At 55.6% G+C, this 23,480-nt stretch overlaps 1 protein-coding gene across 3 annotated transcripts in view; it reads right to left on the reverse strand.

Annotated features, from left to right (window-relative positions):
- NAV1 (neuron navigator 1) overlaps positions 1 to 23,480 on the reverse strand; it is a 63,000-nt gene that overhangs the window by 34,119 nt on the left and 5,401 nt on the right. The gene's annotated exons all lie outside the window — the stretch shown is intronic.

A 23,480-nucleotide genomic window follows, 5' to 3' on the forward strand; every position in this document is an offset into this window, starting at 1 on the left:
TGGCTGAGGGGCCAGCACAGGGACACCACCTCCCTGCACTGCTCTGCTGCTGGGCCACCAGTGGCAATTAGCAGCATCAGGGACAGGAGTTCCGGGGCAATGACACCGACCCACATCCCCAGCTTCAACCATTGCCCCATTCGTCATCCATGCCTGGATGAGATCACCCCAGTTCTTGGGTGACAGTCCAGGTCACTCTAGACTCCAGGAAAAGCAGCAGCTCTCACCCTGGAAAGGGCCAAATTGGGACTGGAAGAGCTGCTCACCCACCTCTGGCACACGCCCTGCTGCTAGCACTGAAGTGCCACCATCTGCCCCCACGGTGCTGTCCTGGTGGTGACACAGGGACTCCTGCAGCTCCCTCCTCCCCAGGGGCAGCGAGGGCCCAGGGGCTGGCTCGGAGCTCACAGAGTCACCGCGTGCCAGAGTTGAGTCGAAACCGGAGCCACTGGGAGAGGCTGAAGTGTGGGAACAGCAGGAGAGCGCTGGATTCCTCCCCACATCGATTTAGCAAGCTTGTGCAGCCAGATGTTTCCAGCTGCTGGAGCATGGACAGCAGAGAGGGCTCAGCCCATGCCGTGGCAGGGTCAGTCAGACACTCAGCCTAGGCCAGGCTCAGTTTCCCAGCAGCCATGGCTGGGATGTGTTCTGCAGCACTCCCCACTCCTCTGGAGCTGCAGGCTCAGGGACTGATGTCTCCCTGCCTCAGCCCCAGGCTGGCCTGCACCCCCTCAGCAAATCCCACTGCTCTCACAGGCTCTGACCATCCTGCTGTTACAGGGGAAGGCAGTGCTGCCTCTGGCCCTTTGCCTCCCGTTCTCACCATGCACAGGGCAGCCATGAGATGCAGCCACTGTCCCAGGCCCTGCACTGGGAGGTCACCAGAGCCCTTTGCCCAAATCACTTGTCCCTGTGCCAGGCTGGCTCTCATTTGCCTATACTCTCTGCTGTGCTTGAGCAACTCTCGCTCAGCTGAGAGCTCCCACTCAACACTCCTTTCTCAACTGAGCCCTTCAACATCAGCAAATATGACACAGCTCCACTTGCACTTGAGGAAACTGAGGGAGGAAGCCTCAGCCCAGCCCCAACCACCCCCTGACCTGCAGCACTCCCTGGCATGGCTTCCAGCACTGACCACCACATTACACACACTCAGCAACCTGGCACTGTGGGCACCTGGCCCCGACCCACACAGTGCCCATCGCCCCATCTCCTGCCTGCCAAGGTGGGGCAGCAGCAGGTACCACCACCACAAGAAGGAGCATCTGCAGGGTGGCATATAGAGACAGCCAAGGAGGAAGAAGAGCAGGAGGAGGAAGAAGGAGAGAGCTGTGCTGGAATGGCTGGCTCAGGGCACAGCACTGTTTGCTGTGAGTCTGACTGATGGGCAGCACAGCACCATGGCTGGACAAGGCTGGGAGCTCCAGGCTGTGCTCATGTCCAGCTCTCCCTGCCCCTCCCAGAGCAAGCAGCAGCAGTTCCTTTGTCCGTGTGTCGGGGTGCAGCCCCGGCCCCGCAGCCGGGTGCTGCCGACGTGGCCAAGTACGTCAAAGAATGAGGAAATAATCAACTCCAAATGGCTCTGACAGCTCATTTCAAAGAAGCATGTGGCCACCAGCTCCTGCTGGGGCGAGGCAGGGCTGCATGCGTGGGACACGTGTGCCCCATGTGCCTTAGCACAGAAACTCTCGTGTGTGTGTGTGTGTGTGTGTGTGTGTGTGCATGTGTGTGTGTGTGTGTTTGCATCATTCATGTGGGGGCCACATGGCAGCAATAGCCTGCAGAAAGATGCATTTGTGCAGGAGTATCACCTATGCCTGTGACCTTGCACATGTGCCCACGTGTCCATATGCAGGCAGTGCAGGACACGACACCAACCCTGGCACAAGGGTGCCAGGCTTGCAAGGGTGCACCGTCTGCACTCAGCATGAGCATGGCACTCACACCTGTGTTTTCTTGTGCCCTGTGACCCAACTGGTCTCATTTCAGAGGATCCAACTGGGAAAGGACTCCAGTTGGCCCAGTAAAGATTTCAACAGCAAGCAGGAATTCACCGGGAAAGGCTGCGTGGTGTTCCTGAGTCATTCCGGTGGGCCCCTATTACACAGTAGCTGTAACGAATTTCCCCAGGCTGGAAAACATTTCTAACTGCTTGCTCAATTCCTTCCAGTGCATTGAAAAATCCACTAATAAACTCTGCAATAAAACCCATTCTCACGGGGCTGTGAGCCTCCTCCAGCCTCGCTGCACTCCCTGGCTCCACAAACCCTCGAGCAGGCTCACACTGCTCCCTCCATCTGCCCCAGGCCCTGCCCCCAGTCCTGTTTATGAATGAATCAGCACAGGCACTGTTTTGTTGGTATTTTTCTTGAAAACCTTCCACCCTGGCACTTGGAGACCACCCAAGGGAAACCCAACAGCCTGAGCCCAATATGAACCTCACTGAGCCCTGTGGGTTCCTCACTCACACCTTGCAGCCTGTGACTCTCACCAGCATCCGGGTGTGCCACCTGCAGTCTTCCTGAATGGAGTAAATGGCTTCACCTTGCATTATTACATCCAGCTCTGATTCCCATCCTGGATGGCTGGGCAGGGGGATGATTGCAACCTGCAATCCTTCTCTTTGGGGCTTAACTGTCTTTTCTCCCCAACAGCTCCCAAACAGGCAGAATGAGCAGTGGAGATGGCTAACAGGGCTCTGTGGGGTGACTGCCATTCTGCAGTGTTGGCCTTGTTCTCCAGCTCAAGCCCCATCCCTGCAACTCCTACATGCTTTCACCAAGGATGTACCAAAATCAGCCCTCTCTCTCTGGAGATGTCCCAGGGCACACAAGCTGGGCACAGCGTCTTCCACACTTGCTCAGTGCCCTGGGAAAGCACCACACTCTCCTGCAAACCTGCTGCCCCACCCAGAAGGCAGCAGGTACATTAGCACTCCTGGTTTTATTACTTTCATTGGTGTGAGCAGGGCTAGCTGCCAGCCCTGCATCCTCTGCTGCAGTGTCAGGAGAGGGTCCTGCTCCCTGATGGGCGGGGACAGGGCCAGCCAGCACCCTGGTAATGGGGGACTGGGGTACTTGGACAGCTGGCTGGTGTTCTGCTGCCCCCAGGCAGATGGATGGGGAAAGCCTGGCCACCATTCCCTGAAAGACAGCAGCAGCCCCTCAGCTGGTGGAGCTGGAGGTGCTGTTCCCCATGGACATGGAGCACAGCCTCCTGCCATCGGTGATGGTGAGGTGCAGGGGAAGCTGCAGATACCTGAGGGCCCACCTGTGACTCCAGCAAAGCAGGCTGGCCTCTGCACACGGTGCTGCTCTGCACGTGGCCCTGCAAGGCTGCGGGAGGAGGTTGGACACGGCCCAGCACGTTCTGCACTTGCCCTTGGCTGAGGGAAGAGAGGCCAGCAGCAAGTCTTGGGGGAGACAATGGGGTTCCAGCAGGCAGCACTGTGGGGGCAGCATGTGTCCTGCAGAGCCCAAATCCCCCAAGAAGCACCAGCCCCTGAGGAGCCAGAGAGGTGACAGGGCTCTGGTTTGGCACAGCCACCCCACGTCTCACATGTTGGTGGACCCTTCTTCAAAATGCCATGGCTCTGCAGGAGGCTCCAACAGTGGCTGCAGAGGGGGAGGAAACCAATTCCCTACCTGCACTCACTGACTCTATCATTGCACCCCACCACTGCAGCCATCATCACCACCACCGTCCCCACCACTGCAGCCATCATCACCACCACCATCCCCACCCCTGCCAACACCCCCACCACTGCAGGCATCATCACCACCACCATCCCTATCACCACCACCATGCCCACCACTGCAGTCATCACTGCTGCCAACATCTCCATCGCCACCACCATCCCCACCACTGCCACCAGCGCAGGCAGGGGCAGCCCCACGCCGTGGGAGGGGGCCACCACCTCCCTGCAGGCAGGTGAGAGCAGACAATAAGCAGCTGTGCAGCAATGACAGGCTGGGACTGGAGCCGAATCAGCACTTTAGGGGCGATCGTGGCTGCTAAGCCTTGAGAATCACTGCTCATAACAAGGGCAGGGCTGAGAGACCTGGAGCCTGGACCCCGTCTGGCTCCAGTGAGCCAAGCTTTTAAAAGGGATTCAGACTTTCTCAGGCTAGAGCAGCCATAAATCTACTTAATTGGGTCTCTCCCATACACAAGTTTCCAAGTGAATCCACTGGAGAGATCCAGACTGGGCCTCCAGCCCATTTGTGGGTTATTCTTTCAATGGATGCTGTGCTTGGCCCCAAACCACCCCACCTGCACATCCAAACCACAGTTCCTTTTCCAGATCCAGAGCCTCTAGCTGCTCCATGTCCAGGCATTTCACCTCTGTGCTCCTCTGTGCTGATGAGCTGGGGGAGCCCAAAGTCCCATGTTTTGGGACAGACTCTGCTTCTGCACAAGGCACTACTCACCCCAGAGCCACACCTGCCTCCAGAGCTGCTCCTGAGAGCACCAGAGGAGCTGGGAGCATCCCAACACCCCTGTCCCCAGCACCACGGGTCTCCAAAATAACCCATGCAGACACTTGTGCAGCTTGGGAAGGAGGGGGATGGTAGGTTAACAGGCCAAATCCATGCTCCAAGGGATGCCCCGAGCCTCTGGCCACTGGCACTCACAGCAGCAGCCACACACAGTGACACTAACTCCCTGCTGACAGCCCCAGGGCTTTGGGAACACGGAGACAGTGTCACCAGTGCTCACTGCACCTGGGATCTGTGCTGAGCTGACAGAGGAGGGTCAGACTGGTCACGCAGCACTCCATGCCTCAGTTTGCCCTGGAGCCTGCTGCCATTGCCCTCACAGTTCTGCATTACCAAGGTGTGCTAGTGCCCTGCTGGCTCCCAACACAGCACAGCTGTGTCCAGCCTGGTTTCAGCACCCCAAACACAACACCTTTCCCACAGCCACCAGCAGATGGCCAGGGCAATGCTGCAGACCCTGAGCAAAAAAAAGCCAAAAAGTGGGGAAGAAATGGAAAAAAGGCCTAATTCCCCAGGGTGAGGCAGAGCAGCACAGGCAGGCCCCAGCACAGAGGCCCCGGAGCAGCCGGCAGCAGCGGGTTCACACTCCCCACGCATCACCAGACGCAGGTTGGACATTGTGGAAATTCAAAATTCCAGATGGCTCTTTTTGGGTGGGTTTTTTTTTTTTTTTGCCTTGCCTCATTTCCAAGGCAACAAGACTCCCTGTCATCTGCCAGTTGCCATAGAGATTTCACCTGATTCTGCTTCAGCGGAAGAGAAAGCCGGGCTGCTCGCTGCTGCCGAGGAGCCACGAGCCGAGACCGCCTTCAAACTTACTGGGAAGAGCAGAGATAAATGGGGCTTTATATGAGGAAGGCAATGGGCTGATTCAGAGGATCAAAGGAAGGAACTGCGGGTTTCTATAGCACAAATCAGCCCTTCACTTAACTGCTTTGGTGCCCTCCAGATGTGCCCTGCATCTGGGGACATCGCCAGCTCTCGCTCCAGGCTTTGCCTGGTGGAGGAGGGGGGATGTGGGTGCATGGGGAACCCTGCACCCCCTGCTTACAGAGTATCCAGGACCAATCTGGGCTCCCTGCACGGCCTGTGCAGGTGACAGCCATGTCCTAACCCCGTAAGGACCCTCCCTCACCCTGCACAGCCCTTCTCCAAAGGCCCTGTGACCCAAAGAGCCAAGGGGAGGATGGGGAAATGCAGGAGCAGCTAAGGAGGAGGAGATGCCATGGGCTGTGCTCAGAATGGCTTGGCTGTCATGGACATGGGGGTCAAGCACCCCCAGGGCAGCCCCATGCAGGCAGACACAGGGTACGCTCCTCATCAGCACCAAAGCCATCCCAACAGCCCCATCACTGCTGGGGATCATCCATGGAGATGGTGTGGATGTGTCCACACCCCAAGCCCAGGTGCAGCATGTGATGCAGTCATTCCTCCCAGACCCACCCTCACCCCAGGCCCCTGTGACAGCAGCCATTGGACTCTCAGTCAGATGCCCCAAATGAGTTGATGTGATGTCCCCCTGCCTGGGGCTCCCTGCTGTCGATGATAATGAATCCCTTGGGCACAGGAGAAGGTTCTAGGCACTGGCAGGGTGCTCATGGGTGGCAGTCACCCCTGTGTACAAGAGGCCAAGATCCTCACACTCATCCCTCTGCTCTGGGTGCCCAGGTCTGGCTAAAAGGGCATTTATCAGGCCCCAGAGGCTCTGCCTGCATCGCTGCACCAGGGCCAGCAGAGAAGGGCCAGACTGGGCAGCTCTTAGCTCGAGTTGGCTCTGTTTTGTAGAACAGTCATTAGCAGAGCCAAATTTCCCATTCCCAGCCAGAATACGGCCATGCTTGGGGAAGCTTTATATTCACAGAGACAAACAACTCACATTTGCTTTTTAACTGTTGGAATTGCACCCACTGGGACAGAGTGAACAGGGAGCCTTTTGTCCCCCTTGCCTTGTGACTGAGAGCTTTGTGCAGAGCAATGCGTTGCAAACATAATTCTCCCTGGCCTCAGCTGGGCTCTGGTAGACACTTGGTCTGTCTGTCCATCACCAGATCAGCCCAAGAGTCCTCATGTGTCTCCAGCAGGAATGCAAAATGTCCTCCCCAGCTTCCCTGGCAGCCTGTGGAGCTGCTCCACACTGAAAGATCAGAGACACTCAAATGGACCCAAAACACAGCTGGTGATGGGGGTTCTTCATCTCCCAAGTACCTGGGGTGAGCAACCAGAGTGGCAGACAGCCACAGGCAGCAGAGCTGCTCTCTGGGGCTACAGCTGGCCTGGATACAAGGAAGAGCAGCTCCAAGCATGGAAAATCCCAGCATGGCACAGGCACAAAGAGCAGCTCATCGTGAGCCTCCAGAGAAGGTGCCCCAGCCACTCCCCAGAGAGGGCATCTCTGGAAGCCTCCAGCTCACTGCCAAGCTCCTGAATATCGGAGCTGGCACTCACTAAGCTGTGAGCACCAGCAGTCCTCAGAGCTCTCGCTCTGGAGAGGGACAAGAGACTGCTCTCCTAGTGTGGGACATGTCCTTGAGGCACCAGCTGAACCCCCATCTCAGCTCAGCAGCACCACTCAGGGATGAGCATCCTCCACTCCAGAAGAGGGAGATCCTGGAACAGCTGCTCCCCTCCAAACATTCAGCTTCAGGAAGGGGCTCAGCATTGCAAGCACATCCTGGGCTCTCTGCAAAGCCTGGGGGATGTGCACATGAGGGCCCAGCTGACAGCAGGGTCAGACCCCAGGGTAGGTCATCAGCCCTTGCACCAGAGGGTCCCTCATAGCCCCGTCGAGAGAAGAGACCGGGCAGCAGGCAGAGCACCTCGGGGGGCAAACCCAGCTTAACGAGTTCCAGGCTCGTTAGTAGATCTATTGTTACCACATCCCGCGGGAGGAGGGAGATAACACAGGCTATTTTTGCTTCCATCTGGGGAATCGTTTTCCTCCAACATATACTGCCACGATGCTAATTTTTAAGGCTGATGATTAATTGATGTCAGGCTCATTATGGGGCCAGCGGATCTCTCTTCCCTGGGAGCGCCAAGGACAGAGGGAGACGTGTTTTGACAGATGTCGTTGGAGCTGCGTGTGAGTGACGTCCTAACAACAGAGGAGAACAGGAGCCATTACCATGGAAAGCCCTGGAAATGGGAAGGGAAGTGCCTGCACGCGACCCCAGCACCCCTCCTCAGCAGCCCCTAATCAGCCCTTCACGCTCTGCCCGTGGTTTCCAGGGCTTTGCTCCGCAGATAAACGCTCTTTGTGCACACCCAGGGAGAATTGAATCTCCTGCCTGCGGCGAGGAGGGCTTGGCCTTTCTTCTCCCCCTCGCCAGCCTCGCAGGAGGGCCAGGTGCCAAATTCACTCTGGCACCAGAAGCAGCAGCCTGCAGGGAGCCGGAAACAAGCCTGCTACACACATGATCCCCAGGACCCCGCACAGCTCGGGCTGTCCCCGCACCTGCACCCCGGCAGCGGGGTGGGTGAGCACTGCTGGGGTGCCCAGGGATGCTGGTCATCGTACCAGGCACTGGGCAAGGCTCACCCTGAAAATCATGGCAGCATCTGCAAGAGCAGCCCAGGCAGGGCTGCAGACCAACATGCATATCATGGATTTTGGGGTCCCTTCAGTCTGCAGCATCAGGTGATGCTCACCCCAAATCAAACCCCCCATACCCTCCCAAAGATGGAGCTGTGCATGGTGAGTGGCAGAAGGATTGCTTGAAGAGAGTGCCATGGCTCTTACAGCAACACAGTGACCTCCTGCACTCCCCAGGTCTCCCATGCCCCCTGCCCAGAGGCAGGATGAGGCACCCTGCTACCTGAGTTGGGAGCATGGGGTGATCCTGATCGGTGCAGATGGTCTCCCCGGCCTGCTGTGCCAGCTCCCCAGGGACACCCTCACTGCAGTCAGTGGGTACAGAGCATCATGCCCTGCCACAGCCCTCAGCTTGCTCCCCTCCCCACCAACACTGCCATTACCTCTGCTGGCCTTGTTACCTGCTCCTCCAAACTTCCCTGGGAAAGGTACCTGACCCACTGGAGCCAGGAGCAGCACCAGCCCCACATCTCTCCCCATCCTGGGGCTCCACACCCAGCACCCAGGACTGCATCCTGCTGCCCCACAACGGTGCCTCCCACCCCTGTGCCAGGGACATGCTGGGTGTGTGCTGGGGAGCTCAGCAGCAGCAGTCTCTGCATCCACACTCAGCCAAATTCGACACCAGCTCCAAAGGCTGCACAGCCAATCTGCCAGCAGTGTTATTACAAACTTGTGTTAATTGCTGCACAGTGCCTCGAGCATCCTTCACAGGGGGAGGGATGCAGATAAACTCTCTATTCTTAGCACTGATGGTTGCCCACTCCTGGTGCCGGCCCACACCATCCTCCAACTGCTTCCAGACCTGCTCCCTCTCCCAAGGCACACTCCTGGTGGGAGAGTCCCTACCACCAGGGAAAGGTTTTCTTGAGCAGCACTTGTGCTTTTCCCACTAAAGGTGATTTGCAGAGAAGGAAGGTCCTGTCTCCTTCAGGAAATCTATTTGTGCCACAGGAGGGAAGGGGCCAGAAAGCTTTGTGGGAGCCACCACTTGGTCCTTGCCCAGGGGCTAGGGGCTGGCATGGAGGCAGCGTGCTGTACCTCCCCCACCTGTGTTAGTGAGTGAAGGGATGCTGACACACCCTACTGTTCTATGCAAAGAGCTGCTGTTCCACCTACAACTCCAGATTTTACTGGGGGCCTGGCAGTATGTGGGATGGACAGGGTGGAAAATGCTCCCAGTCAGACACCAGTGCCAATCAAAGGGATTTCAGTGTAGCCTCTGGACTTTCCCCTGTGCAGCTCCTGTGGCTGCCCTCACAATGCACCTGCCAACACCAGGGGCTGAGTGACATGTGATGACAGCAGCCATGAGCCTCCAGGCACAATGGGAGAGCAGCCACTCACCTCTGGACCCCACACACACACAAGCCCCATCCCCTGCAGGCTGCAGGATCCCTTTAAGCATGCTGAGAGCACAGGGAGTTACAGCCCCAACTTGGGCAGCGGGGATCCCCAGCCAAGCTCGAGACAATGCCATTCCCTGAGCTGTCACAGAGCCAGCGCACACCGTCCCACAGGCAGGCCCTCCTGGGAGTGCCACGCTTCAGGGATGGCGCAGAGGGGTCCCTGGCAGCACTGCAGCTGGGATTTATCTTCTCTAAGAATATCTCAGCTCCGTGCAATGGCTGCCTGCACAGCACAAGCCCTCTTCGCCGTGGGAAGCAGCTCTGCAATGTGCTTTGAGCTCTTCCCCCCAAATTTGCTCTGGGGGCCTGTCCAAGCACTGACGATGCACAGCCCAGAGCCACAACTGCTGCAAGAGAACCGAGCCAACACTACAGCTTGGGGGGAAAGCATCAGCCAAAAGTCACTCAAACAAGGAAGCAATTTGTCTTATTCTGGCTGCACTCCCTTGAAAAAAGCAGCTCAGAGCAGGGAAATCAGGATCACGTGCGGCGCGCTGACCGAGCACCCACCGCAGCAGCAATGGGGAGCGTTCACACCAGGAGCCTGACAGATAGAACAGAATAGGGGAAAAAGGATAGAAAAAGAAATGCCATGTGACCCCTCGCTCGATCCAAGGCAGACACCACATCCAACAGTTCAGAATATGAAATACGCACAATGAGCTCCAGTGAGTAATTAATCCCTTCAGGAACACTGTAAGTGATTGCAGACAGCTTACCAAGAAAAAAAAATTGGAAAGTCATTGAAAAAATTACCACAAAGTGTTTCTTTTTCTTTTCCAGCCTGAAATACAATGAGATCTGCAAGGAGCCCTCTCTGCTCTGCACAGTGTGACAGCAGTGGATTTCCAGCAACCAGCTGGTTTTCCAACAACACTCAATCTACCTGCCAAGGTGAAAGCTGTGAGAAACCAGCCTGGCCTGACTGGTGGCTGGTCCCAGGGCTGGGCCCTGGCCTTGGTGTCAGTGGGACATGTTGGAGGGACAAGGCATGGCACAAAAAGGAGTCCATGATATCTCACAACTTCATTGGTGATTCAAACTTTCGCAGGTCAGAGCTTGGCTTATGGAGCAGGACAAGCTCTCCTGGTGATGGGATTTGGGCTCCCTGGTGTGCCAACCTCCCCTCCTATCTCCACCTCTCCCCTCCATCCTTGTGCTCCCTCTTGCCTTCTTCCACTTTCTCCAGCGCTAACCAGGCAGTTCTTCAGCTGGAAGAATTTGGATTTGGACCAAATTCTGACCCATTGCACCCAAAGTCCTGCATCTGCTCAGTGCCCTGCACCACCAGGCAAGGAACCACAGCTGTCCACATTCTGCCCTGTGCAAAGTGACCACGTGTGGGTGATCAACCCTGCAATCCCTGTGCAAAGGCAGACAAGCATCCAGAGGCATCTGCAGGGGGGTCTGTCTCACCCACTCCTCAGTCCCCCACCTCCAGGGAGCACTGACCCCCAGCACAGCCAGGGGGAATTACAGAGCACAGCAGCTGCCTTTTACTTCCATAATTTCATGGCATTTTTCAACCAACTACTATTATTTCTACTTGTAAAACAGGAGTTTGTTAAAAAGAGTATTAGGAAAGGTATTTTCTCCTGTCAATAAAGTGACTTAAAATTTGTTGGAACTTTCAAATTAAAAACACAACCTAAACTTCCACTTGCAATCACTCTGATTTGGAAACCAGAATTTTTTCCTCATATCCTCTCCTGGGTTTTCTCCCCTCTCTCCTGTTCTCTCCTCACCATGTTTTTGTTTAAAAATTCATCAGGTCAGGGAAAAATGCCTGGGCAGGAAAAGAGGGTGGGAAAAAAAAAAAAAAAAAGCAGAAGAAACTGTAGCTTTTACAAACCTATCTCAGCACAGGGGAGAAGAAGAGCTTCCAGACTCACCTCCCTGCTCTTGGAAAGCGAGAGGCACTTGGAAGGACAAGGGAATACTGAATATTAACCAACCTCCTGCACACTCCAGCAGCAGACACGGCCTCACTGACCCTCCTCAGAGTTCTGTGATCCTCCATGGCCTAACAGCTCCTCTAGCATGGCAACCAGGGGAAGGAGGGATGGATGAGGCAGGAAAAGAACCCTGGGTGTCGGTGTGGGATGCAGCCTGCACTGACCACAAACCCCAGCTGCTGCTCCCAGCTCCTGACAGGGCTCTCACTCCACAAAGACAAGTGCCAGCTCGTGTCTGGCCATGGCACAGCTCAGAGCTGGACTCTGGCTGATGTGAGGCACACCCCACAGGGGATGCTGAGCTGGGGAAGGACTAAGATGGTGTTTGCACAGCAGCAAGGGTGCTGCCCTGCCCAGTGCAGGGACACAGAATCACCACAGAACAGTTCAGGTTGGAAGGGACCTTAAAGTCCATCTCGACCTAACACCTCCTACCCAACCAGGCTCCTCCAAGCCCCATCCACCCTGACCCTGAACACTTCCAGGGCTGGCACAGCCACAGCTTCTCTGGGCAACCTGTGCCAGGGCCTGACCACACTTACAGTAATGCATTTCTTCCTAACATCCTTCCTGCATCTCTGCAGTCACTCTCACCCCCAGGCAGATCCCTCTCTGCTGTTCCAGAGCTTCCCTCTTACAACATGATTTTTGAGGACAGCTGCTGCACTCTCCACACAGGATGTGTGCAGCAGCATCGGCTTACGAGTGAGCACACTGTGCCAGAGGATGAAAAGCTATATGGAAATGGAAGATCATTACCATGATCTCTGTGGAAACATCCCATCAGAGCAAGTTTTTTGTCCTCCTCCTTCTCTCTCCCCATGTGCACAAATTCTGGCACCCCATGCACCACTTGGCGTTGCCTCAGCACTGTGGGCCCAAAATGCAGGCGTCTGATTTCTAAAGCCATTGTCTGGGATGTGCTATTGAGCTGCAAAACATGGAAGGTTTGGGATGGAAAACAGGCATCTCCTGAAACACAAAAAGAAGCTGGCAACCCAGATTTTATTTGACTTTGAAGTTACAGAGAATGTCAACCAAACACAATTTGCTTTATTCCCACAAAGGGAATGAGAATCTCAGCCACAAAATAAACCCACACCTCTGCCCCTGGAAGGCAGCAATGGACAAATGGGGAATAGAGCAAAGAGAGCTCTGCTGGTCACTGCTGCAGCACAGAGCAGCTGGGCTTGGAAACACATTACCCTGTTCCACCTGGGAATGTGAGGCAGGAAAAGCTGCTTTGTAAATTTACTTTTGATTTGGAGCTCAGGGTTCATGTGCCATTACATTTAGCCAGTGCTCCTTTCTCAGTTCCAGGCAGGGAGGTTTGCAGGAACCCCCAGAGTTTCACCCGTTTTGATTTTAGCACAGGGACTGTTTGCACCAGTTACCTGCTGTTCATTTGTGAGAGTGAACAGGGTGGGAAGTGCCCAGTGGTGCAAACAGCAGCTGAGCTGAGATCAAATCCTGCCTCCAGGTTACTGTATTTTCCCCACCATAACATCTGATGAGTGACCTCTCACTGCAGATTCTGCTTTCAGAGGAGCAGCTTTAAAAGCCCAACCTCCAGGCCCGACTCTGCACAGTCCTGAAAGCATCTCACAGGCTCCAGGATGAGATTCCCTCACTCATCCCCCATGCTGCTTTATGAGTGGGGCCATTCCCCTCCCCTTGCAGAAATCAGCCACATGTTCTACATCTGGGAGCAGATGCCCATGAGCCAATAAGCTCAGCTTGGAAAACTTCACTGAAAATATCACCAGATTTCTGAGTGCTCTACAGACCGCGGCCAGATGATGGATATTAGTGCTTCAGCAGTCCTGGGACGCTGTTTGGCACAGCACAGCAAAAACACAGCTAAAAGGGCTCAGGGAAATGGAAATGAGATGGCTGGAGGTGCTGCTGCTGGACAGTCTGCCCTCCTCCAGATGATCCAGCCTGTAAGGAGGGAGGGTCCTGGTCTGCTGGTGAATGAGCCCCCAAACAGCTGCTGTACTCAGCCTGGAGTGTTGAAGGACACCAGCTTTGGCCTGACAGCAATCCCTGCCACTGCTGGGGCACAGGGCAGAGCCCTGGGGAGAAAGGTGAGGGACCATGTAGGGCAGGCCCCTCACCGCCCCACCCCAGCCATGCCCATGGCACTGCTGGCACAGAGCTGAGGAGCAAGAGGCCTGGGGTAGGTCCTGGGCACTGCTCCTCCCCACAGGGTCAGGATACAGTCAGCTTTTGATGCATCCAACCACCACAGTAGGAGACAGGAGTCCAGACAGTGATAAATCCAGCCTCACACAACCCAGGATGAGACACCAAAATGGAATTTACCAAAGGACCTTAAACTGATGAGCTGTGAGCTCCAGGCAATGTACAGCCCGAGGCAGAGAAGATTCAGGCCTGCTCAGAGTCAGGCAAATGCTAGTACTTCCCCTTGGCCAGCAATCACACTTCTCCAGGCCAGGATGGATTTTAACCCCACTGAGCCTATGTACACATTGTCTGGGAGAGAAACCACCAGGAGCCAACAGGTGCCAACTGGCACCTCTGCCCCCAGGTCCTCTCCTCATTGCCCACCCTGATGTGCAATGCACAGCCTGTACCGGGTGACTCCGATTCCCTGGAAGGGTTTTGTTACATTTTTAAATGAATCTGGGGTCTGGGAGAGGCAGGATGCAGGGCAGCCACCTTTCAGCATACCCAGGGAATGGGGCAGCCCCAGAGAAAAGCCCTGGGCTGTCCCCACTGACTCTCCACAGCTGTTTCCCTCCAGCAACCCTGCCCTGATCCAGCAGGACAGAAAGCACCAAGCCAAACAGAGCCAGACTCAATTTCCTCCCATCCTTTAGTCTGCACAAACCTCAAGCCCTGCACAGTTCAGCTGCAGTGCAAGTCCAGCTCCTCAGGATTCAGCACACGCTCCTCTGGGCTCACGGCAGCAGAAGTTTGCAGGACATCATCTGTCTGTCCTCCCTGCTGAGATGAGGAAGCTGAACTTCATTATTTCCCTTGCTTCTGCACTGCCTGTTGGGGGTTTGGAGCCATCTCCTCGTCACTCCCTTGGTGCAGTGAAGGGCAATGCAAGGTGGCTGTGAAAGGCCACAGCTGGGTGCCCAGGGGTCCTGTGCCAATGGTGGCCTCAGCATGCTTGGCTCCATGTTGGCCCTGCCCTGGCAGGGCTGGACTGTCCCAGTTTCCAGCCAGAATCTGTCAAATGCCTTTCCTCCTGCTTTTAAGATGAGGGGAACTTTGTTGTCTCCCCTCCCACAAAGCAGTGCTCCCACCTTGGAGCCTGCCAAAACAACCCTGCCTTAGCTGATTTCACCACTGCCAGCCTAGCCCATGACTCTGCACCCACCCTGGCACTGCTGCCTCAGGCTCTGAACCACCAAAGCTGGGAGAAACCTCGGGATGTGGGAGCAAGCATCCACGAGGCTGAACACGTGTGCCCTGCGGCAGCACACCGGGAAACAGCCGGGGAGGGACGTGCTGGCCCCATGGAATGGCCCACAGCACATTTCCTGCCAGCCCCAGCTCACCTCGGGAGCTCCGGCATCCAGGGATCAATGTGAATTAGCCGCTATCTGCTCTTCCACTTGTTTGCATCAGCTTGGAAATTTAACACCAGGCCAGAGATAAAGTGAACTGGAAATACCCCGGCAGGCCTAACACTTCCAGCCCGAGGGGTTCATTCAGCTGATGGGTTTCATCATCACAGGTTCCAGCCCGAAGAGCGGGTTCCTGCATTCCCCATGCACATCCCTCCCTGCCAGTGCCTGCATCTCACACGCTGGGCTGTGAAAGGGCTGCTCTCTGTCAGATGGGTTTTACAGAGCCCAAACTGCCCCTCACCACACTCCCTGCAAAAGCTGATGATGTCCTGACAAGAAAACCCTGCCATAATTAACTAGCTGAATCTCCAGGCCAGAAAAACACCAGGGTGAACCCCTTTTAGTATCAAACTGGGCTGGCATAGCACCAAGACAAGCCCCAAGCTGCCATGTGGGAAGCTGAGACGATGACGCTGCGCATGGGCGACGGACGTGTGATTTTGAGAAGTGTCTCCTCAGTGAGTTATTCTCAGTGCACAGCAGTGCTGAAGCTCACACACTATAAATAGCCAGCAACAGAGTTGTACCTGCACCACAGCTCAGAACGTGCCTCAAGCCAGCTCGTGGAACTGGGAGTGCCAGGCTGGGGCAGAGCCAGTGCCAGGGACGCTTGAGGCCCATGACAAAGCAGAGGTGTGAGCTTCAGGCAGTCTGGGCTCCCAACAGAACCAGTAAGGGCCAGGTTTGGCCATGACTGGGTGCTCTTGAAAAAGCTTCTCTGGTTACAGGGTCTCACTGCCAGCTTTGTCACTCTTGATGACACAACCTTGCATAAGATGAACAGAGGTGGGATATGCAGCTTCTCCAGACACCAAGCATGTAGGGTGGGAGCCAGCAGGGCTGACATGAGAAATAAAGGTGGTTCTACATTTCTCCAGTGCTAAAGATATGGTACTACCCATCTGCCATGCTGCAGTTAGGAGGAACAGTTTTATATTGAATGGAGACTAGAGATGGACTAGAGATTAGGAAGAAATTCTTCCCTGTGAGGGTGGTGAGGCCCTGCCACAGGTTGCCCAGAGAAGCAGTGGCTGCCCCATCCCTGGAAATGCTCAAGGTCACATTCAATGGGACTTAGAGCAACCTGGGCTAGTCAAAGTGTGTCCTGGCCAGTGGCAGGGATTGGAACAAGATGATCTCTAATGGTTTAACCCAGACCATCCTATGGTTCTATAATTTCCCCTCCAGTTCCCACAGCACAGGCTGCAGCACCCACAGCACAGCTCAGCCCGTTTTTCTGGCTTACATGAAAACAACCAGAACCTCCAGCAGCTTCAGCAAGGATCTGATGCCATCCTTCCAGCTCACCAAGCACGAGAGGTTGTGATCCCAGAGCCGAAGCCAGCCGAGGGCGGGGGAGCCAGGGAGCTGGCGCAGTGCCCGGCGCTCCCGCTGCGTCACCTGTGGCTGCGAGTCAGCTCCCAACCTGCCGGGGAACCACAGCTCCGAGAGCACAGCTCAAACCCTCAATTTCAGTTCCCCACTGAAAGGCGCCTCCTGGGTCCCTCCTAGCCAGCTCACCATCCCCTCCCTGCCCACCGGGCAAGATCCAGCCTGAGGGGAAGGCAGAGCAGCCCTACCTTACATCTTCAGACACTAATTTCTGGATTTGCCAAAATCTTTCTGTAATTTCACAGGGATGCTTGAGGCCAGACCCTCACAGGTACAGAGGAGGACTGCAAAGTGCCCACCTCTGGATAAGCAGGACTGCTAAGAAGAGAGATAACAAGGCTGACACAACACCAGAGCAATGTGGAGTGATTAAGAATCACTGATACCTATGCCAGGTGGAAAATCCTGTGCTCCCAACGTGCTGGCATGCTCACATGTTCACAGTGGTGGAGGCACATGTCCAGCTGCGGGACACATCTGCATTTCACTGGGCAGCATGGGAGCATGTGTGTGCCCAAGGTCTGCCCAGGTCCCCCCTCCAGGGAGCTCACATGCCATGCTGTGCCAGGGCCACAAGGCTCTGGAGCCACCTCCCCGATCCATGGCTGCTCCCAGGAGCAGGGAAAATGTCCTCACCAAACATGCTGAGCTTCTGCTCAGCTTCCCTGTGTGGATTCCAGCAGGTCCTTCAGTGGGAGATGAATCTCAGTCCTCCTCCTGAAGTAATAAAAAATACATTATGCCCTCAATTGAACAAGACAAATACCAGCACAAGGAATGAGAGAAATGCTGGCGTGAAACAAAATGTGGAAGAACTGGATTAGAGGCAGGACCAGCAAATCAGTGGGCACTGGGCACCTCAGTGTCACACCCACCCTGACACAAGCACATCTCCATTTGCACAGCTTCTAATCTCAGCTCTGCAATGCAGCATCCCCTGACTTCCCAGCTTCACGGCTGCAGCATCCCTGCCTTCCCAGCTCCCCTCCTGCTCAGCTCCGTGCTCCGAGCTGCAATGCAGCAGCCTGGGCAAGCCCTGCTCTCCCTTTTGCCCCTCCACCCCACCACGAGGCAACACTGAGCCTCTCAGCCGAGCTGTGAGCCTCACACATCCTCTACCCTCCCAAGCTCACTGCTTTCCAGGCAGGGAACTGGCAACCCCTTCCCTGGCTCCCCCGGGAGAGCTGCTCGGTGTGTCTGGAGGAGGACGTGACTCTGCAGGGTGGGGGATATGGCAGAACAGCACCATAATCTGCTCCCCTGTGTCCCCACAGCTCTGCAGGAGACACAGCCAAGGTGTGAAGCCTGGAGAGGACAAGGACTCAGATACCACAGAGGGATGCAGCCATCCTCACTCCACCCAGGGTGTTGATCCAGGCTCAGCAGCTTCACCATTGCCACCAGTACCAGGAACACTGCACACACAGAGCCCAGGACACCACTGTCACAGGTACCAGGAACAGCACACACATGGCCATGGGACACTGCTATCACAGGTACCAGGAACACTGCACACACAGAGCCCAGGACACCACTGTCACAGGTACCAGGAACACCACACACCTGGCCATGGGACACTGCTATCACAGGTACCAGGAACACCACACACCCAGAGCTCACTGCACAGCTGTCATTAAAACAGCCCAGGACACCACTGTCACTGATACCAGGAACACCACACACACAGAGCACAGGACACCACTGTCACAGGTACCAGGAACACCACACACAGAGCCCAGGACACCACTGTCACTGATACCAGGAACAGCACACACACATGGCCATGGGACACCACTGTCACCAGTACCAGGAACACCACACACAGAGCCCAGGACACCACTGTCACAGGTACCAGGAACACCACACACACACAGCCCAGGACACTGCAGTCACCAGGACTAGGAACACCACACATGCACATTGTGTGCAGGACACTGACTGTATGTTCAGGACACCAAAAGCCACAAGCACAGTGCCACAAAACACACTCTGGACCAGACAAGTGACTGATTCAGAGGATGTGCCAGTGGGTCCACCTGACAGCACACAGCCAGGCAATCCTGATCCCAAGACTGCAGCCCTACAGCAAACTGCCCTGTCACAGCCACAGCTGAGCCAGGGAGGCCAGGAGGCACATGCTGGCCATGGCAAACAGGCTGTCACTGGCATCACTCACAGCTTACACACCTCAGAGGGTGTGCAGGCTCTGATTCTGTGCTGAGCTGGAACAAATCCTCCCCCATGCAATGGGCACAAGCATCAGCCAAGGGCTGCCCTCAGATGCTCAAGTGAGAGTGGGCAGGGGGGTCTGCAGGTAGAAGGGACCAGGGACATTGTTTGCTGGCACCATGAGAAGCTGCACAGGAAGACAAAGAGCTGGGAACCTAAATGGACATTGATGGTGGGGGGACTTGTGACAAGGGAGTGCTGTGGGCACAGAGATACATGCCACAGCATGAGCAGCCAAATACACAAAATAGGGAACAGAGGCATGTGGAGGACGGTCTCCAGAAGGACCCAGAACTGCCCACGATTCTCCAAGTGCCCCTCACACAGAAGCAAGCTGCTCATGAGGCACCAGGACCAGGCAGGAGCCATGGGTGGACTGGGTCATCCCAGCAGCACTCAGCAGTCACAGCCATGGGATTTTAAAGCCTTGAGGAGGCATCACCCAGGTCCCACTGTGGTCATATCCCATCAGCAGAACCCAAATAGCACTTCCAGAATTTCCACAATTTTCTATTTATTTGCATATTTTCTTTTTAGCCATGTTGGATTTGGGGGCGAGATATAGGCAGTCACTGTGAAAGCCCCATTTGATCAGGGATTTTCAGGCTCTTTGGGGAGAACTTTCTTTCAGTAGTGCATCCACAAATATGTTTGTTTTCAAGTGTTTGCTCTGCTACCTTTCCATAGGAAATTTTGAAAGACAAATCTGGATTTATTTTTTTCTCAGCCCCTTTTCCACACTGCCATAATCACTGGGAACAGAGCACATCCCAAACAGCTTCAGCAGAAGCTCTGGGGCGGCCCTTGGATCCCATTTCCAGATCTTCTCCCCAGTCACTGCAGCCATCTCAGCTGGAGAAAGCAGACATCTACTACTTGCTGTCAGCTCCTGAGAGCAGGCTGGAAGTAGCAATACAACTGTGTACCACTCCCCTTCCTCCTCACTATTACCCCAAAGGCAGGAGTCCAGCTCTGTGGGCAAAGGGAAATCAATCCCCATCCCAATGACCTCGTCACTCAGATGCTGTCACACAGGGACCTTAAGAGAGGAATATCATTAGTGGTGTCAGGACAGCCGCAGCACTTTATGAGGCAATAACCCGCTCTCATTGCTGTGAAGAGCTACTTGGTCTCTGACCTCCTCATGGTCTCCTGCCAGGGAGCCTGGCTACTGCTGCCCAGTGCTGCCAGGGGCACATTAGTGCTTAATTAAACCAGCAGGAACAACGTGGGGCAGAGGGAGGAATGCCATGGGGCGGAAGTGCTTCCTTGATCCCCCCTTGTGTGTTTCCCAGCAAGGATAGCAATCAAAAAGGAGTAACTTGGCTCCCATCTCCATCAGGGTCAGGAATGTCCTTGCATGGGACATGTCAGATGCCAGTCCTTTCTGCACTGTGGTTCACTTTTTAAACCAGAGTCAGATGCAACACACAGCTCCCGCCTGTCACAGAGCCCATCTGCCCATTCCAGCCCTTGGCTCTCCTCCCCACCACTGAGGGGCTGCTGGCACCCAGTGCCCACCCAGCACCAGCCTGAGCACAGCGGGCTCTGTCCTGCCTGGGTGTTGGCACCACAAAGCTACAACTCCCCATGGCTTTGTACTGCCCAGCAAGGACATCCCTGCTGGGGAAGGGCAGCATGGCCCACTTGGGGGCTGCAGGACTGAGATGCTGCAACTGAAGAGTTTGGCAGGGCTGCAGACTCCTGCAGAGAGCATTTCGGGGAACACCATCTCCACTGGGACCTCACGTGTGTCCACCTGGGCTCTGGCCCACACAACACTGACCACTTATTTGTTGATGTGAATTAGCAGCCACTTAAGAGGCACCACATCCAGCAAGAGATGGACAAGGAAATGGCTGCAGAAAGCAGCTGCAGCATCTCAGAGGTGCCCTGGGGAGCTCTAGGTAAGTGCAACCATCACACCGGGCACCACAGGCACAGCCTGTACACAAATGCCCCTGCACCTGATGAGCCCAGTCCATCACACGTGGACACGAGCAGGGTGAGCTCTGCACAGCCAGCTCTTCCACCACGCTGGCCACGTGCCCTCTGTCCCCTTCATCCTGTGGCTGGGCACTGGTGTAATTAGCAGCCCCAGCTGCCAGGCAGTTTTGATGAGAAGCCTCAGCCTTTGGTTGATGCAAAACGTGTAATTTGGATGATGGAAATAGCCTCTACAAAGCACATGTGGTTGCTGTGCGCCCGTGACCTCTCCTGGCTTGCGCAGGCTGCTCTTTAAACGTGGTTCAGCTACAAAGGCTTCAGTGGCATCAAACACATGAGGCAGAGGCAGTGACTGAATGAGAGGTAACATTTGGCCACGACTGAATAAACTGTATTTTTGGCCAAGAGGCTGGGGAATGCTTCTGGCAGGAGAAGTGTGAGGCAGAGATGAGAATTCAGGTGTGGAGACTGAACACACAAGGTCTCTGGAAGCCACTGTGGCTGGCAGGGCCAGGAGCTCATGGGCTTCTCAACACAGGTCAGCAGTTCAAGGACAACCATGTATATCTGCAGAGGCTGGAAGTCCCCGCAATTTCCTCTCTCTTCCCAGCACAAACCAAGCTTGTGGCTCTTTCCATGCCATTCTGGATAGGGTGTCCTTCAGCAGACATTGCCAAACAGCTCAGGCTGATGTTTTGTTTGCCAAAGGGACTGATGAAAACAGCAAAGACCTTCCTTTCCTCCCTCCACAGCATCTCCTGTAGCAACCAGGAGAAAGCCCCTCTCCTGGTGCTCCTCACCAACCCTGGCAGGGTGTGAAGCCCACTCTCCTGAATCCAGCTCTCCTGGGATCCCATTCCCTCTGGGTCCATCTCCACCACAGGAACCACCTTTTCCTGGGGAAGTCAGGTTGTGGAAGGCACCATCACCATTGAGGAAGACTTCATCTGCCTGGATTGCAAGCAAAGGGGTCTGGAGGCTCAGCGTGCGTCTACACAACCTCGAGTTGTGGTTGTGCCAGCACCACTGTCACACAGCTCCCTCCTCTCATCATCCCAGGCTCCTGGTGGCATCCCCACCACACAGGCTGGCATGGGTGTGCCAGGTCATGGCTGGCTTGGCTAAGTAGGTGTGATTCAACATCACAACTCCCACGAATGTGGCAAGTACAGCCCCATAGAAGGGGAGTTTCAGCAGGGTGAAGCTCCTGCTCTGTCCACCCCAGATGCTCTCCCCATCCAACTCTGGACACAGCCCTCGATCCCCCCTGCAGGAAGCCTGCCAGTTCAAATGTCTTGGAAAATTATTGGCAATACACAAAGGACAGATCTGGCAGAGTTTGGGCCTCACAGACCAGCTGACCAAGCCTTCAGATGCTAAGTGCAGTCCAAAAGGATGTTCAACACCTCCCAAGGTCAAAGTCAGCCCTGACTGATACAGGTGGAGGTTTGGCAACACCCCAGAAACCAAATCAGTTACTGGGGGCACTTCCACAACCATGATCTTTCTCAGTGTGTGCACAAGATCCTTCTTGGATCTCTGGTACTCCAGAGTACCACAAACTGGGAGTCACTCCCACGTGGGCCAGTCCCACAAGGATTTCTCTTGGGAATGCTGAGGAAACTCCCACCTAAGAGCAGAGCATCATGGGGGGACACTGAGATTCCCCCAGGCATCCCAAATCAGGGAGTGGCAGTCTGTTAGTCCCCTAAGTGACAAATCCTCCTGCAATCCTGCCCTGCTCCCATGGCATCTGGTGCTGCCACAGCATTAGGCCTGAGGATGGATGGCTGTACACCCAGCTGTGGGACCACTGGGGCAGCCTGAGCCCCCACAGCCAGCCTGACCTCCTGCATCCCCCCTGCTTATCCCCACAGCCTGCCTGCCCAGGCCCAGAGCTCACCCTGTGGCTTCCATTTGTGAGCCCTGGGATGCCCCAGCATGAGGGCAGACCCTGCCAAGGACAGCACTGCTGCTGGCCCTGTGGCTGGGGGCCAAGGGCAATGCTCTGGGAGGCTCCATGCCTCTGTGCCAGCACACACTGGTGCACACTGTGCCAGAGCCCTGCTGGAGCTGGGGCTGTGACACCCCAAAGGCTCCTGAAGCAGCCAGGGGTATGCAGGGAAGTGGAATCTGCAAATGTGGCTTTCCAGGTGCCTGGCTCCAGCACACACTCCAGCTCCACATCTCCAAACCACCTCCCTCAGGGCCCAGCCACAGCAAATCTCTCCCCTTTCTCTTCATCACACAGCAAGGACAAGGCATCTCAAGCCAGCTCAAGCACCAGAGAAACTCCCGACCCCCTAAAAAGAGGTCCAGGCAGGGAACTTGAAAGGACTGGACACACCAGTCCTGCCTGTACTGCTGCTCCCCCACCACCACCAAGCACCAGGGCTTTCCAGCCAGCCAGCTTGAGCACCGTGAGCACCATGATGGCTGTGCACAGCTCTCTTGCCACTCTCTCATGCCAGTTTGCACGGCTCCCTTGCCACCTTCTCATGCCAGTTTGCCAGACCAAGCACAGCTCTTCAGAGCCAGAAGCCCCCACAGTCATTGCCCAGCCAAGACCCAGGCACTGCTGGGGGATGCAGGGGAGATGAGGTGTCAGTGGGAAACAGAGGGCTGCCGAGGCAGCCACAATTCCTAGAGACCAGCATGCAGCACCAGAGAATGGCAAGGGCTGGGCTCACCTGCACCGAGACCCAGCACTGCAGCCCATGATGGGGCACTGGGTCCCCAGGTCTGGGGCACAGCCAGCTCTGGGCCAGTGCTCGTTGTTCTCATGGAAACCCACACAATGCACACAGCAAGCCAGGGATCAAACCCACAGGGATAGCAAAGCAGGTTTCAGG

Source organism: Melospiza melodia, chromosome 28 (genome assembly GCF_035770615.1).
Source record: "Melospiza melodia melodia isolate bMelMel2 chromosome 28, bMelMel2.pri, whole genome shotgun sequence".
NCBI lineage: Eukaryota > Metazoa > Chordata > Aves > Passeriformes > Passerellidae > Melospiza > Melospiza melodia.